Source organism: Alligator mississippiensis, chromosome 3 (genome assembly GCF_030867095.1).
Source record: "Alligator mississippiensis isolate rAllMis1 chromosome 3, rAllMis1, whole genome shotgun sequence".
Taxonomy (NCBI): Eukaryota; Metazoa; Chordata; order Crocodylia; family Alligatoridae; genus Alligator; species Alligator mississippiensis.
In genome coordinates, this window is record NC_081826.1 from 16,413,576 (window position 1) to 16,428,498 (window position 14,923).

A 14,923-nucleotide genomic window follows, 5' to 3' on the forward strand; every position below is an offset into this window, starting at 1 on the left:
CCCGCCCGCGGCCCGAGACACGCAGAGATTCCCTCCGCGCAGGCGCATTGCGGCGCCTCCCCGCGCGCAGGCGCAGTCACCTGCTGGCTGCCCCCGCTACATCCGGGTCACTCGCCCGCACGCCCGGGCTCCCTGGTGCTCGCCGCCCGCTCCCGGCTCCGGCGCTGCCCGTATCGGTCCGTCCCCTCCGCGGGGGGCTGCGGCCGCTCGCACCCCCCTCGGCTCGGTAAGTGCGGGGGGCCCTCCCCCGCCTCGTCTCGCGCCCTCCCGCACGCCCCCTCGTTCTGGGGCCGTTGGTGCTCGCCCCCCTCCCCCCCAGGTGTGCGCGGGCGGGGGGGGGGCGTGCCCAGCGCCCAGCTGTGGGGCGGGTTTATCAGGCGCAGTGTGCAATGGGTGTCACGACGGGCACCCCGGCTCGTGCACCCGGCACCCCCAGGGAGGGGACGGACCCGCGGGGTTGGGCTGATGAAGGCGATCATGGTGAGCCACGAGCTTCGTCTGTCTGAACAGGATGCGGGGCCCTTGAGCGGCCCCCTGCGGGCACTTCGCATCCCCCCCACCCCTCCAAAAAAAAAAAAAAAGGTTGAAAAATTGGATGTCAGTCCCCCCAGGAGTGTGTGCAGGTGACTCACCCCCCTCCCCTCCAAAAAATAAAATAAATAAATAAATAAAAGAGCTGAGAAACTGGACATGACTCCCCTGAGCAGTCCCATGTGGGTGCCTTGCATCACTTAGTGGGGGCATGCACCCCCCCTCCCCATTGGTCACCGGTGCCATTTGCAGGCAAGCAGTCCCCGCTCACCATTGTGGTGCCCCTCCCAAATCTTGGGAGGGAGCAGTCCTTCATGGTGGTAGAATTGCCATGTTGCTTTTTTGTGTTAAAAAATAGGTGACTGCTTACAGCCAGTGTTTCCTGAGGAGTGTTTGGAGTCCAAGCAAGGGTGCTTGGAGTCTAAAAAGGTGGAGGACCACTGCCATATAATTAGGGACCTACTGAAATTGCAGCAAAAATGCATTTCTTGGCAGCTCCTTTAATCTTGCAGTTTTCCCTGTGCCGCTCCCCCCTCCCCCCCCCCCCCACTGATTGGCAGATGGGTGGGCCCTGCCACTTGCTCTGATCTGCAGTTTTCATCTCCCTGCCATTTAAAATATGCGGTCTTTTGCTTCTTGGCTGGTCAGCAACAAACAGCAGGACCGCCAGGGCTCCTTGGCCAGTCAGTGGTAGGAGGCAGAAATTTAAAATCACAGTTTTTGCCTCCATGCGGATGAGGAGCGAGGGGCAGGCAGCAGGGCCCCTCTGCCCCTCAGGGGAAACTGCAGGATTATAGGAGCCACCAAGCAGCGCACTTCCACTGCAGTGTTGGTAGGTCCCTGTTTGTAGTAGTGGCATGATGGCGTGCGCAGGTGCTGTTGGTCTGCAGGAACATCTAGAGTGTTTTAGTTTTTTGGGGGGAGGGGGCTTGTTTGGTTTTATTTTGCTTTTTGTAAACTAACTCATGAGTGTTGTTGCCTGGATAATACTCTGCTACTCTGGGAACTGTTCATAGGATAAATAGTAGGCACTTGTGAATGTTGGGCGTTCAGTTGAGTGTATAAACCAGGAGAGGAAAGCACTCATTTACAGTTTGTGTTGTATGTAATAAAAGGAACGGATACAATCCAGTTGGAAGATGTTAATTTTTCTCTTGTGTCACTTGAAGAGTTCATAGAGCAAATGGAGAGAGAGCTGCTTTGCCTCTGTTAATTTGCAGAGGAATAAACTTTCTCTTGTATGGTGCTAAAGGACACTGCAATATGACTTGTTTGATATTTAAGATACAGTTTCTGGTTAGAGCCAAGAGACTGTTATTTTAAGGATTTTTTTATTTGGGTAAAATGTGTATTTTTTTTCTCCCGTTTGTTTGCTCTGTGCAACCACTTCAGCATCCTAGACTCAGATGGAAACAGTGGTACGATAGGTGTCTGTGCTTTTGCTGTCATGATGGAGTCTTTCTAATTACTTAAAATTCCTATACCATTTTGAACACCTCTGGTGAAATGTGATGGATAAGAACAAATATAGTGCTTATGTTCGTCGATCAAATTACAAAATTATTCTTCATTTGATTTCAGTCATAATCCATATTTACATCATCTCTTGCTCCATTCTCCTTTCTGTTGTCAACTGAACCTTCTGGCACTTCCTCCTGTTCATCACTTTCTGGTATTGATGTCTAGCTATACAGGACACTTCGTAAGGAGTAATGAACTAAGGTTTAAAATATGTCTGAGAGGTAGGAACGCAGTATTCCTTTTCTTGTCAGTTGGGGTTGATGATGGGCAGCAGAAGGAATTGGGTGGTTTACCTCTGGTATCACACGTGGTAAATTACCAGCATGGCTAAAACTTGAATTAATATTCCCCCCCACCCCTGGGTTTGTGCTCTCCCTGCTAACTGTCTCCAAGGTGGACAGATTTAGTTGGTTCTTTAAATGAAGTTCCCTTTTCTTTCAAGTCTTAATCAAGAACATAAAGCATTCTGCAATCAGATGGTTGCTTTTCTGTTGTGGGGAACCATTTTGGGGAAGCATACAAGCACCATTCCTGTAGCAGGTGTTGATAGGTGGATGATGCCTTTAAGTCAAGCTACCGGGAGGGTGTAAATAGAAAGCTGATATTAATCTATTTCCCCTTAATTCTGAAAATATTTATATTGATGCTTGGGAGGCTTTTGTTACAGGAGGACCCATTTGCTGGATACCGCATGCTCGTGGTAAGAAATGGTTCTTGCCCCACAAGTTTTCTTCCTCTAAAATATCCCCTTGTATCTTTATATCCCTAACTACTGTATGGCTATAAGGGGTGAATTTGACCTCTTCTGTCCTAGAAATGTGCAGTTACTCTCATCAGCTGTTCTGCATTCTTTGCATCAGTTTGCAGTGTAACTGACCCCACCTGAGACAAAACACATTGAATCTGAAATATGAGATGCTTCTTTTCTAATATCTTCCCCTCCCCTCCCCCCGCGTCTCCCCTGGAATATTTGCCAAAGGGGTGCCTCCTAACTGGCACAGAAGCATTGTGCTTCTGTAATTATGCTCTTGTATGGACAAGCATGCTCTTCCTTACCTGTATTGAACACATGCACAGAAAGAAATGGGAATCTCTCATCTTGTATTTGAAGTAAATTGGTACGTAGTTCACTAGAACACTTTTTTTTCTAATTGTATTGCAAAGCAAGCTTATGATACTTCAGGGAAAATCATACATATGTGCATCAGGAGAGGTTTTTTTGAGTGAACAGAGAGTCCTCCAGTACAATTGGAAAAAGATCTTCCTATATTCATCAGCTGTGCCTTCATCAACTTCAGGAAGTGCAGATGCTTGTTCTCTTTTTGGTGTGTTCAGCTTTTAGATTAAAGAGAATCTTATGGAACTAATTTTGAGAGAGATTTTAAACTTGCTCTGTTTTTATCTGCTGTTTCCCAAGAACCTTCTCAAGAGCTTATACCAGTTAGACCAGCCTACCTGTATAACTGTCTTAGCAATTCAACTAATTTCAAACCTAAATTGACTTCACCTGTCATAGTTCACAATCTAACTGCTTTCAGGAGTTCAAGTTTACAATTAAAGATTAACTAGAGAGAAATAATGTAGAGCCAGAGAGATTGTATGAATCTAGTTAGTTTTAAACCGCTCATTGTATTTTTTTAAAAAATTGTACCTAGCACTAATTGTAGCATAACAGCTGCAGGAGCATCAGAAGAAGCTCTTCTAAGCAGCTAATATGTTTGTCTATACTCTTTGTTTCTTGAAAAAATAGCAGGCAAATAGTTTTCAAGACCAGTGGAAATTGAGAGTTTCCCTGTCTCTGATAGAGATAATGGAGGACATTGTTTCTGTGCATAATCTCAGCAGACTTGATGCCACAATTATTTTGTAAGCAGAACACACAAAAATATTGTAATCAATGCAAGTAAGTTGATATTTTTAGCTGGTGTTGCTTAAATTTTTTGTTACTTTTTTTTTCCAGGTATCCTTTGGGAATATTAACACTAACTAGTTAATGTTAACTATGAACTTCTCTTGCTTTTGAACATAGTTAACAACAGATAAGTTGTTTGTAAATAAACCACATGAAATCTTCACTGGTAGATGGTGCCTGACTTCTCAGCAGTAAAATAAATATTAGCTAAATTAAACCCAGCTCCATAAGAATAGCGTGGAGATGTTTATTACTGTCCATCAGCTCAGCAGTGACAACATTGGCCAAATGGTCTTGCTACTCATTTAGTGTCTGTGGTTTCATTTTCCCAATGTTTGACTTTTTCTTGGCTTTTAGGTTATAGCCCCTGAGATTCCTAGGTGGTTTTCTGTCCAAGAGTGGGATGAGTTTAGGCCTGCTTGGCATTGGAAATCAGATGAAATCAGAAGCATTTAGTGCAGCATACAAAAACATCCCTTCTCTCTCTTCCTTCCCCCCCTGCCACCCCTTTTGCCAAATGCTGAAGTCTGCTGCTGAAGGCAAATAGCACCTTTTTCTGGAAAGCTAATTTCCGTCAGCAACCATTCCCTTACTGCATCCATGTCCATCAGCAAAATGACAGGTCTGTATCATTCATCATTTTTTTTGTATGAAAGTCAATGAGACACAATGCTGTCCTGGGGAAAATCATTTAAAACCACTTTTGTTTCCCTGATATATTTCCATTAACAGGACATCAGTGTTCTGTGAATGAATGCCATTTAGTTGGCTTTTCTTGAGTAACTTTTAAAAATTGGCTTTGAAGCGCCTGCATTTCTATGTAGAACTGTGCATTGGTGGTAGGCGTCTTCTTTGACTCATTACTTAAGGATTGAGTTACTTGATCTGTCAGCCTGAACAAGTTTGCTGCTATGTTATGGAGGATTATAAATAATGATTCCTGAAAGTTGTAAAAACAAAGCAGCTGACTCATTGGAAACCCTTGGGTTTTTGTGATTAGCTGATTTAGCAAAGATCTCTGTACCCCCTTTTAGGTTATATTTGTTTTATTCTTGCTGGAGATTCATATAGGAATTACAGCATAAAATGTAAAACTGTTAGTCCTGGTTGTCTGTCCACAGGTCCTACATTGGCTTGTATTTTTGCAACCTTAACATTTAGCAATGTGTATTTAAAAAAAATGGCATTCATTTTCCATTAGATGAAAATTCCTACTTGCCGCCTGGTCATGTGAATTGTTTTTTAAGTTTTGGTCTAAAACATGTTAGCTTTTCCAGAGTACTTGTACCTTTCCATGTTTGTGTTTTGGTGTTATGCTTAGATGAAACAGTTCCTTCCACTCGTGGTAACAGATACTTAACTCTTAGTTTTTTTCCTTAGCATAACAATACCCCTCACTAAGATTTATAGTGCAAAGGTCATGTGGGACAGGCAAAACGTTGTTTCAGGGCTGATTGCAAGCAGTGTGTGGTTCATTGATCTGCAGATTATGGTAGATACTTTATAAGTGGGTGGTGACTTACCAGTTAGAGTCTCTTGAGAATGTGGTGGCTTTAGGAATTTCTTGTGGGCATGCATATTGTAAGACACTGGGTGCTTTTTGTGCCTGGGGAATAATGACACAGGCTGGTTGGTTGGTTTGTTTATTTCAAAAGCCCATACTTTATCACTATTCAGTGATATTGCTGCGAAGTGTGTGGGGTGGGAACAACTGTGTAGAAGGTCCATAGACTGGAGTATCACTATGGTCTGAGATTCAGTCTAGAAGTAATAGGAACATTTTTGTCAGTTAGACTGGTTATAGTGAACAATTATCAAGATGAGTGTTCAAGATGACTGTACTGTTACGTTTTTACACAGTTACTGCAATATGCAAAACAACATTAAACAGTGAACCTTATACATTCTTTGCAGCTCAACAGGACAAGATCCTCTATCCTAAAAAAATAACAAGTTAGGATTAAGGGTTTACTTTTAAATGGAGAATCTGCCAATAATGTGATAACTGTTTATCATAATGACTTAAGTTTCTTTGTACTGAGCTGAGATAGTTTAGAGCTTGGCAGAAAAAGTGTCAAAGGGAAGTGAAGTCTGCTTAGTCTTTCAGAATCACTTTGTATAGTAAATTGTGTATTTGCCAAAACCATCTCCTGCCATTTAAATATAATAATTGTGTCCACATTTTTCCTTATTTCATTAAAATCAATATGGAGAGCCTGTTGTGGGACATCACATTTATAATCTTTTTGAAACTGTTTGAATGTTAATGTTTTTGTATCTGAATTTGTGTTAGATGTGATAAGTGATGATGGCAGCAGCAATCCCTCAGAGACAAGGATAATATCCAGATAATATATAGTTGCGTTTTGTTTTAATCATGGAAAAATGTGGACTTTTGGTGGTTTCTTTTTTAATCAGAGAATTTTCGATGATATTTTGTTGTTGATGTTGTCAGAGAAAACCAGGAGCCCTGGTGATCACCTACACAGGTCAATAAAGAGCCTGTTGATGCAGCTGTAGGGCTGGCCTTAGCCAGGCTCTCTGGCAGACGCCACAGGTGGAGGTTAAAGGGAGGGTTGGACCATGTATTTCTCAGTCTCGTTTCTTTTCCTTCTGTTGGTGTTGTTTTTCTGCCTCCAGGGCGAGATGGTTTTCCTCAAAATAAGAATGTACCTTCTCTCACAAGGTGTTGCCATGTAGCCCTGTCCCAGGCTAGTTTTTCCCAATTTGTGGTGTCAGTGCACCGTGAGGGTGGCCTTGCAGCAGTTGCTCTGGCCCCCTGTGTGTCCTTTGTCCTTGGCCGAGTTGGGTGTACAGCTGTTGTGGTAAGCAGTACACCAGGCACACGCGTGCAGTGCTCTGTCCACCACAGCTGATGCTGAACAATCCGTGCTTCCATACTGGTGGTGTTAGCGTTGGTGAGGACACTGGCATTTGTGTGACGGCCCTCCATTTTATGCCAAGGATCTTGTGGAGGTAGAGATAACACAATGCAAGTTTGCAGAAATATCCCAGTTACATCTTGGGAGATACTTTCACAGTGGAAATGGTGTCTTTCAATACGCTTAACTGTAATATTTTTTTAATGTGGGGCAGAGCTCTGCACTGTTTGGGGGTCTATTATACATGAAACTTTTAGTTTATTGAGGTTGCAGGACACTTATAACTAACTAATGCAGGCTCTTCTAATTTTGACAAACATTAACCATTTAAACTACTTTTTTTGGAAATCTTTGGACTGATTCTTGGAAAACTTCTGCCAAAAAATTCAGTACTAAAAATGGGCAAAAAATTCTCCCTCCGGCCTGGCAAACTGTTCAAAAAAGGATTAAGTTTCTCCATGCCTTGGCACTAGACTTGAAATTTGACAGATGGGGGGGCTTTTTCAGGAGTGAATCTTATGCATGCATGCGCACACAGACACGTACGTGCAGACACTTAGGCAGCATGGAGGAGTAGTCAGTCTGATTTGAATGCAGAGTGAATGAAAGCTGAATGGGAGGGAGGGACAGTAGATTACAAGATGTCCTGTGTGGATTTAAAGCCAGGAGATGGTGAGAGGGGAGGCTGACTGGGGGCAGAGGTAAGGAGGCTAGAACTGGTTTCTACAGAAACTGGGAGTCAGTGGAGGAGTTTGGATTGGGAGCCAGTTGGCACACTTAGATCAGAGACTAGATGAAAAAAGAAGTTGGGAGTAAGTGCGTTACAGAACATGCAGCAGAGGAGAGCGAGCCCTTACAAGCAGCTTGGGTACAGACAGGAGTCTGACTAAGGTGGACAAAAGAAATAGGGCAAGGAACTGGAATGGGTGCAACTTAGTTGAGAAGCATGAGTGGAGACTGGCTGTGTCACTGACAGAGAGGCAGGGAGGGGCAGAGATGTGTTTGGGACCCACTGCAGATTATGGATGCTGGAATGAAATATGCAAGTCTTGCTATTCCTTTAATGTCATCAAATATTAGTTAAATTTGCTAAAAAGTCTGTAGTTCAAGTGTCAAGAGGTCTGCTTTTTGGAGCTAAAGGGTTTGGTACTGTTGACAAACCACATAGGACCCTCGCAGAATAGACTTGCTGGCTTTTTGATTTACTTTTAAGAACTGGGAAATGGACAAGTGGACTCTGTAAACTGAATTTGTCCTGATAAAGACTAGTCCTTCAGGATTAGGGTGTGTCAGAGTTAAGGTTTTCTGGACAGTGCTGTGTCTCTTTAAAGACATGGTCACATTCTGTTTCTCCCCCCGCAAGACCTCCTGCCTTATTCACAGCACAAGGGAGCTGATGCTTACATACCGATCATCCTCTCTATTCCTTTGTTCTTCTTGTTTAATGCTTGGCCCCACAACTTCCAGCTGTCTTGTCCAACATAGGGGTGTGCTGGCAAAGTGGTTGAGGCCCTCAAGGTATGAGTTCAGTCATTGCTCTGGACTTGTACTAAAGTCGCTTCCCTACTTCTGTCGGTTTCCCCAGCTCTGCATGGGTACCTGATCCTTTGAAGGAGCTGGAGGAAGCCAAATGTGATCTAGCTACGTCTCTTCCTTATGTGCCGTCGGCTACATAAACTGCTGTGCCTTAACCACGTGAGCAAAATGGGCTGGTAGGCTCTTGTTAACAGTTGAGCTTCCGACTTGATTCAAACATGGCTCTGAAGACGAAGTTGGGTTTTTCTGTGGTGCTCATGACAATGGAATGAGTAATGTACAACTGTTAACTTTGTATCTACGTGGTTCTGCTCTAATTCCCATGGAGTAGCTAGGGAGTGGAGGAAGAGGGAATAAGGTTGAAAACTTCTGCTGATTTGGGATGTCTAATTTGAAATGTCTAAACCTGATTTTGGGGGGATGCTTAGCGTTGTATCACTTGACCATTTAGCTCCAAATGACCTCACTTGCAGCTGTGAGTGCTTACCATTTATGCACATCAGACCCTGAGCATCTCATGTCAGGTACCTGGATAATGACGAACCAATTCTTCAAAAGCCTTGTGTAAAAAAACAAAAAACAAAAACAAAAAACAAACAAAAAAACCAACCCAAAACAAAAAACTTGCTCAGTATCTTATAAGAGGTGAAGAGGTGGGGATAGGATGCATTTCCCCAAGGAAGAATGCAGCCATTGTGAACAGAACACAATCCTTTCTCCTGTAATCAGCTTTCATTTTCAATTTATTATCCAACTTTCTCAAAGTGAGGAAAGAATACAAGCTGCTTTAATCATGCCTGCCTGCCTGGTCCTTGGACACAAACAGAAAAAAAAAATAGCATGATGCGCTTGCACAAGGGGACTGAATTAAGATTAAACAGGAAGCCTTAGTTCTAGCACTTCCTGACTTTTGAGTGTTTGACTTAGCCTGCTCCCCCTTCCCCCTAGAGTTAGTAGTTGAATTGTGATTCAGTTCCAATCTCTAGCTTTTGTCTGGTCTGACACACAACCTGATAAAACTTCTGAACAAGAGATTTCAGTCTTTCTTACCCCTTTCCTCCAGCTGGGTGGCTCCTGCCGGGGAGTGGGAAGCTGCATCTCCACCAGTTGTCTTTGATCCATTCCTTATTCTTTTTCTAAAGTGCCAAAGGAAGCAGGGGTAAGAAGCCACTTGTATCTTCTGCTTTTGGATTGGATTGGCCTGTTTTCTTCACAAATAACTTGGTGCCTTCTGTTTCTTCTACTGATCTTATTGTTTTTTATGTAGAAGCACCTGATTAAAACAGGCATGAGTAAGAATTAGAGGTGCACCAATAGAGATTTTTTGGGCCGATACCAATGGCTGATTTGTAACTAGCCATCTTGGCCAATACTGATATGTGGTGTGTCAGCCTGGAGAGCAACATCTGGCTGGTAAGTGTGTTGTGGTGGGAGGGAAGGGGTGTGTGGGGGGGACAAATTGAAGCCCCCATGGTGAGGAAGGGAGTGGGGCAGGGGCAGGCACTGCCTGGGTGGGGCACGGGATAGAGCTGCGAGAGGCTTGTCCAGGGGCCACAAGAATTGATTCCTTCCACTGTGCACAACCTCAGGGCAGGCATGAGGGGCATGTGTCCTCTGGTGACGGCAGCTGGCGATGGCACTGGGAGGGGGGCTGTGGCGAAATTTGGGGTAGCTGTAGACCACACTGTAGCCCCCCCCTCCCAGTGTTGCTGCTTCCCGCCCCAAGTGCAGACACCCCTCGGGAAGAGTGCGGTGCAGCCCCCAGCCTCAGCCTGCAGTGGCAGCCTGCCCTTGTCCTGCGTGCAGATCTGGGGGGCACATGACTCCCATGTACCTCCTGGGTGTGCGCAGCAGCAGGAGCCGCTCCCCTCTCCCAATGTCCCCTGGGTGAGCCACCCACAGATCTGTCTTGTGCCCTTCCCCACCCTGGCTGTGCAGTGGTAGTGCCTGCTCCAGCCCCACTCTCTCCTTCACTGTGGGGACCTTGGTCTGTCCCCACCACCACGCCCCTAACTTCCCCCACGCCCCTTCCCCCACAACAGACTTACCAGCCAGCGCTGCTCTCCATGCTGCCAGGCTGTGCTCCTGGCCACCTGTGTGTTGCACTATGGCTGTGTGCATGCACATGGCATTTATCGGTGACATTATCAGGCACTTCAGCCAAAAAAAAGCCAATTGCCGATAATGTCAATTTTCCTTTTGTTGGTGCCAATACGATATGGGACCAGTGTATCGGTGCACCTCTAGTAACAATTTCATTTTTGTGGTTTGGCTGGTAGGCAACTGACCTAGAGCTTGTGAATTTTATTCTGTTAAACTGGGTAGAGCTGTGAGCATCAGCATCTGGAGCAGGGGTGGGCAAAATGTGGCCCGCCAGGCCATTTATTCTGGCCTGCGGGGCCCCTAAAAAATTTAAAAAATTAATATTTATCTGCCCTGGGCTGCCTGTCATGTGGCCCTCGATGGCTTGCCAAAACTCAGTAAGTGCCCAAAATAATTGCCCACCCCTGATCTGGAGACATTTTTAGTTAGCAAAGGCTGTGTTATCTGGCACTTTACCATCCGGAAAGCTCCACTAAGTGGCATCTATCAATACAAATCTTCCTTCCGAGAGATGTGGGGAAAGTGAAACCGGAAGTCCCATTTCCAGTTTTGCTGCCGTGAGCTGAGTCCCACATGCTGTGATTCTCCCTTGTGGACCACAGTCCAGGGCAATGCAGCCTGTGCGGGGCCCCCTTCCTGTCATCCAGCACACTGATGCCAGGGTGTGAAAGCCCTGGTGCACCGGACCCAGCATATTTGATTAACCGGCATCCCCCATTCCCAGGCGATGCCAGATACCAGAGCTCTTACTGTATGTCTCTGGGAAGCAAAGGCAACCCCACGTTCGTTTGTGTTCAGTTGATATTCAGAAGGTTGTCTTTGCAGCTAGAAGGGCTACAAAGTATTTTAAGTGAAAGATTAAATTAGGCATAAGTTACACCACTAGGCTTTTCAGTGAAAGTTTTCCACTCACTAATTAATGAATTTTCACACCATATATGTGTGCATACACCTATCAGACAACCGCACCTATTGGAGTGACTGGGGTAATTCTGTTCTGTAAAACTTATTTTATACTAAGATGGCTAGATTCTGATGGCTGACTCTGGGCACATGGGAGACAGTTCAGTATTGTCATATTTTCTTGCATACAGTACACCCCCAAATAAAATACACACCTTGTTTTTGGAAGGCAGAATTTAGGGGGGGGCAACATTTTTTCCTGAGTCGTGGTTGACTGTGACAGAGTAAGTTCTCCTGGGAGCATTGTGTCCAGGAAGTTCCTAGTGCCAGCTGCCTCGCCCAAACTCCTAGGATGCCACATTTTTCTGGACACTTCCTGATTCTAGGAAGATTTGCTGTGTGTCACCCAAGATTATGCCCCAGACCCTTGCAAGGTCAGTTGCAAGAGTGTTCGTTTTTTAGTTCTTTCTTTCTTAGTTCTTTAAATAATTTCCTGTAAAGAATGTGTTGTTTCCACATCACAAGCCTCATGAAGAGTCTACCAATAGCTCACTTGCTCAAGCAATACCTAGGGTTGTGAGAGGGTTAACACAGGCCACTGCCATCTTGGCATCCTTTATAAAAGCGTCTCCAGAAATGAAGAAAACAGTTTCCCTGCTTAAAACATGCACCACAACTTTGGGAGGTTCATCTTTGTAGGGAAGGGAAAGTATGAGTATGTGAGAATGTGGTACTTTTTTGACCTGGAGGTACTTCATGTAGAAAGAGTTGTATTGGGAAACATTTTTTGAAAAAACAACAACATGAGAGCCTTAACTGCTATCTTCTGGTTTTATCTCGGCTTTTTATGGGTCTCTTATGCTCTGTCAATTTTCTGTTTTCCGTTCTTCCAAGTTAGCCAAAGAGCAATTGGAGTTGCAGCTAGCAAAGGATGTGAAGGGTAACAAGGGTTTCTACGAGTATGTTGGCAACAAGAGGAGGATCAGGGCAAATGTAGGTCCCTTGCTGAATGGGGGAGGTAACCTAGTGACAGAGGATGCAGAAAAGACTGAAGTGTTCAATGCCTTTTTTGTCTCCGTCTTCACAGGCAAGGTCAGCTCCAAGACTACTGCACCTGGAAGCACAGTATGGGGAGAAGGTGAGCAGCCCTCAGTGGTGAAAGAACAGGTTAGAGATTTAGAAAAGCTGAACATATACAGGTCTGTGGGGCTAGATGGGATGCACCCAAGGGTGCTGAGGGAGTTGGCTGATGTGGTTGCAGAGCCATTGGCCATCATCTTTGAAAACTGATGGTGATCAGGAGAGGTCACAGACGATTGGAAAAGGGCAAACATTTTGCCCATATTTAAGGAAGGAAAAAGGACAATCCAGGGAACTACAGACTACTCAGCCTCACCTCAGCCCCTGGAAAAATCAAGGAGCATATCCTCAAGGAATCCATTTCTAAGTGCTTGGAGGAGAAGAAGGTGATTAAGAACAGTCAGCATGAATTCACCAGAGACAAGTCATGCCTGACTAATCTGAAAGCCTTCTATGATGAGATGATTGGCTTTGTCCATGTGGGGAGACTGGTGGATGCGGTGTAGCTTGATTTTTTTAGCAAAGTTTTGGTATGGTCTCTCTCAATATTCTCATGGGCAAGCTAAGGAAGTAAGGGTTGGTTGGATGAATGGACTGTAAGGCGGATAGAAAACTGGATGGAGCATTGGGCTCAGATTGTAGTAATCAATGGCTCGATGTCTAGTTGGCAGCTGGTATCAAGCGGAGTGCCCCGGGGTCCGTACTGGGGCCGGTTTTGTTCAGTGTCCTCATCGACGATCTGGAAGATGGCATAGAGTGGACCCTCATCAAGTTTGCAGATAACGCCGAACTGGGGGGAACAGTAGATATGCTGGAAGGTAGGGCTAGGATTCAGAGAGATCTAGACAAAGGGGAGGATTGGGCCAAAAAGAATTTCATGAGGTTCAACAAAGACCAGTACAAAGTCCTGCACTTAGGACGGCGCAATCCCATGCACCAGTACAGACTGGGGACTGACTGACTGGGCAGCAGCTCTGCAGAAAAAGACGTGTGCATTATAGTGGACAAGAAGCTGAATATGACCCAGCAGTGTGCCCTTATTGCCAAGAAGACTAGTGGCATACTGGGCTGCATTGGTAGGAGTGTTGCCAGTAGGTCAAGGTAAGGGGGTTCAAAAGAAGATGGAGCTAGACTGTTCTCGGTGGCTGGTGACAGAACAAGGAGCAATGGTCTCAAGTTGCAGCAAGGGAAGTTTAGGTTAGATATTAGGAAGAATTTTCTCACTAGGAGGGTAGTAAAACACTGGAACAGGTTACCCAGAGAGGTGGTGGAATCTCCATCCTTGGAGGTTTTTAAGACCTAGCTGGACAAAGCCTTGGCTGGGATGATCTAGTTGGGGATGGTCCTGCTTCAAGTAGGGGGTTGGACTAGATGACCTCCGGAGGTCCCTTCCAACCCTAATTTTCTATGACCTCAGCGTGTGGATTTATGTAATTCTAAATCTATCCAGTGCAGGTGAGAGATTGTAGTGACCAATTTGTTGACTACAGAAAGCAGCATGTTGAAAAACAGCTGATTTATGGTCAAGTCAGACAAGGGATGAGTACAGTGAATCAAAGAGGAAACACTATTATGATAAAATTAAGCATAATTTTCAAACAAAATAAGTGAAATGAACTGTGGCACTCCTACTAGTCTCAAAACATATAAAGTTGTCCTTCCATACATGAAATACTGGCAGGAGAAAATCTACTTATGCCAACTAATGTGAAAAGGACCTAAATAAAAAGTTACTAGTTCTCATACAATAATTTGAGCTTTAATGTAAAGCCTGTAGTTAAAATGTTCAGTTTCCTGGAAGTGGGTTAAAAATAGCTGCTTACCCCAAAGTGCTTGTTTAAATAACTTAAATCTCTTCCAGCAAAGAGGAGTTGCTAAAAATGTAAGACAGGTTTTGCTCCCCTTCCCTGCTCCCCCCGCCATCTAGTTTTATGCATCTTTCTTATAGGGACAATAGCTCTTTCATCAGTTTATATAGTTTTCCAATAGTAATTAATATAACAGCTATTAGAAAACCTTTTTACATTGTTGAAGCTGACATTCACATTGAGGTTTTATATGGTATGTTTGGTCACCTTAAATTTTGTGTGTTTAGTGTTGCAGTACGAAAAAATGGCTTTGTGGGTTGGTACATTTTTGTGTGTAATGTTCAAAAAGGAGAACTAAAAATACCTTGTTTAGAACATGTGCTTAACAATCTTGAAGAGGATTAAACAAGTTTAGTTGGTTCAGAATATGTGAAGTGTTCAGGATTTGATTGCCTTAACATGCAAAAAAAAAAAAAAAAAAGGCTTCTTTGATGGATCAAAAGCTTGCTTTAAATGGGAAGCATTACATTTTAAAATTAGGGCAACAAATTGTTTCCTGATTCTACATTTGGGCTTTTTTGAAACATTTGTTTTGGTCCTTTATGGCTGCTATGCTCAATGAAGTGACTGATTGTAGATCGTGTTGC

At 44.3% G+C, this 14,923-nt stretch overlaps 1 protein-coding gene across 9 annotated transcripts in view; it reads left to right on the forward strand.

Annotated features, from left to right (window-relative positions):
- The window catches only part of CYRIB (CYFIP related Rac1 interactor B), a 179,387-nt gene that overhangs the window by 26,045 nt on the left and 138,419 nt on the right, over window positions 1–14,923 (forward strand). For 7 of the 9 annotated variants that reach the window (XM_059723756.1, XM_059723755.1, XM_059723751.1 and 4 more), the window contains exons 1-2: window positions 138–226; window positions 12,476–12,526. The exons of 1 other annotated variant lie outside the window; for it this stretch is intronic. The gene's annotated coding sequence lies outside the window, so the exon portion shown is untranslated. Of the gene's footprint in view, window positions 1–135; window positions 227–12,475; window positions 12,527–14,923 lie in introns of those variants that run through there. One more of the 9 variants, XM_006264802.4, reaches the window with a different exon arrangement.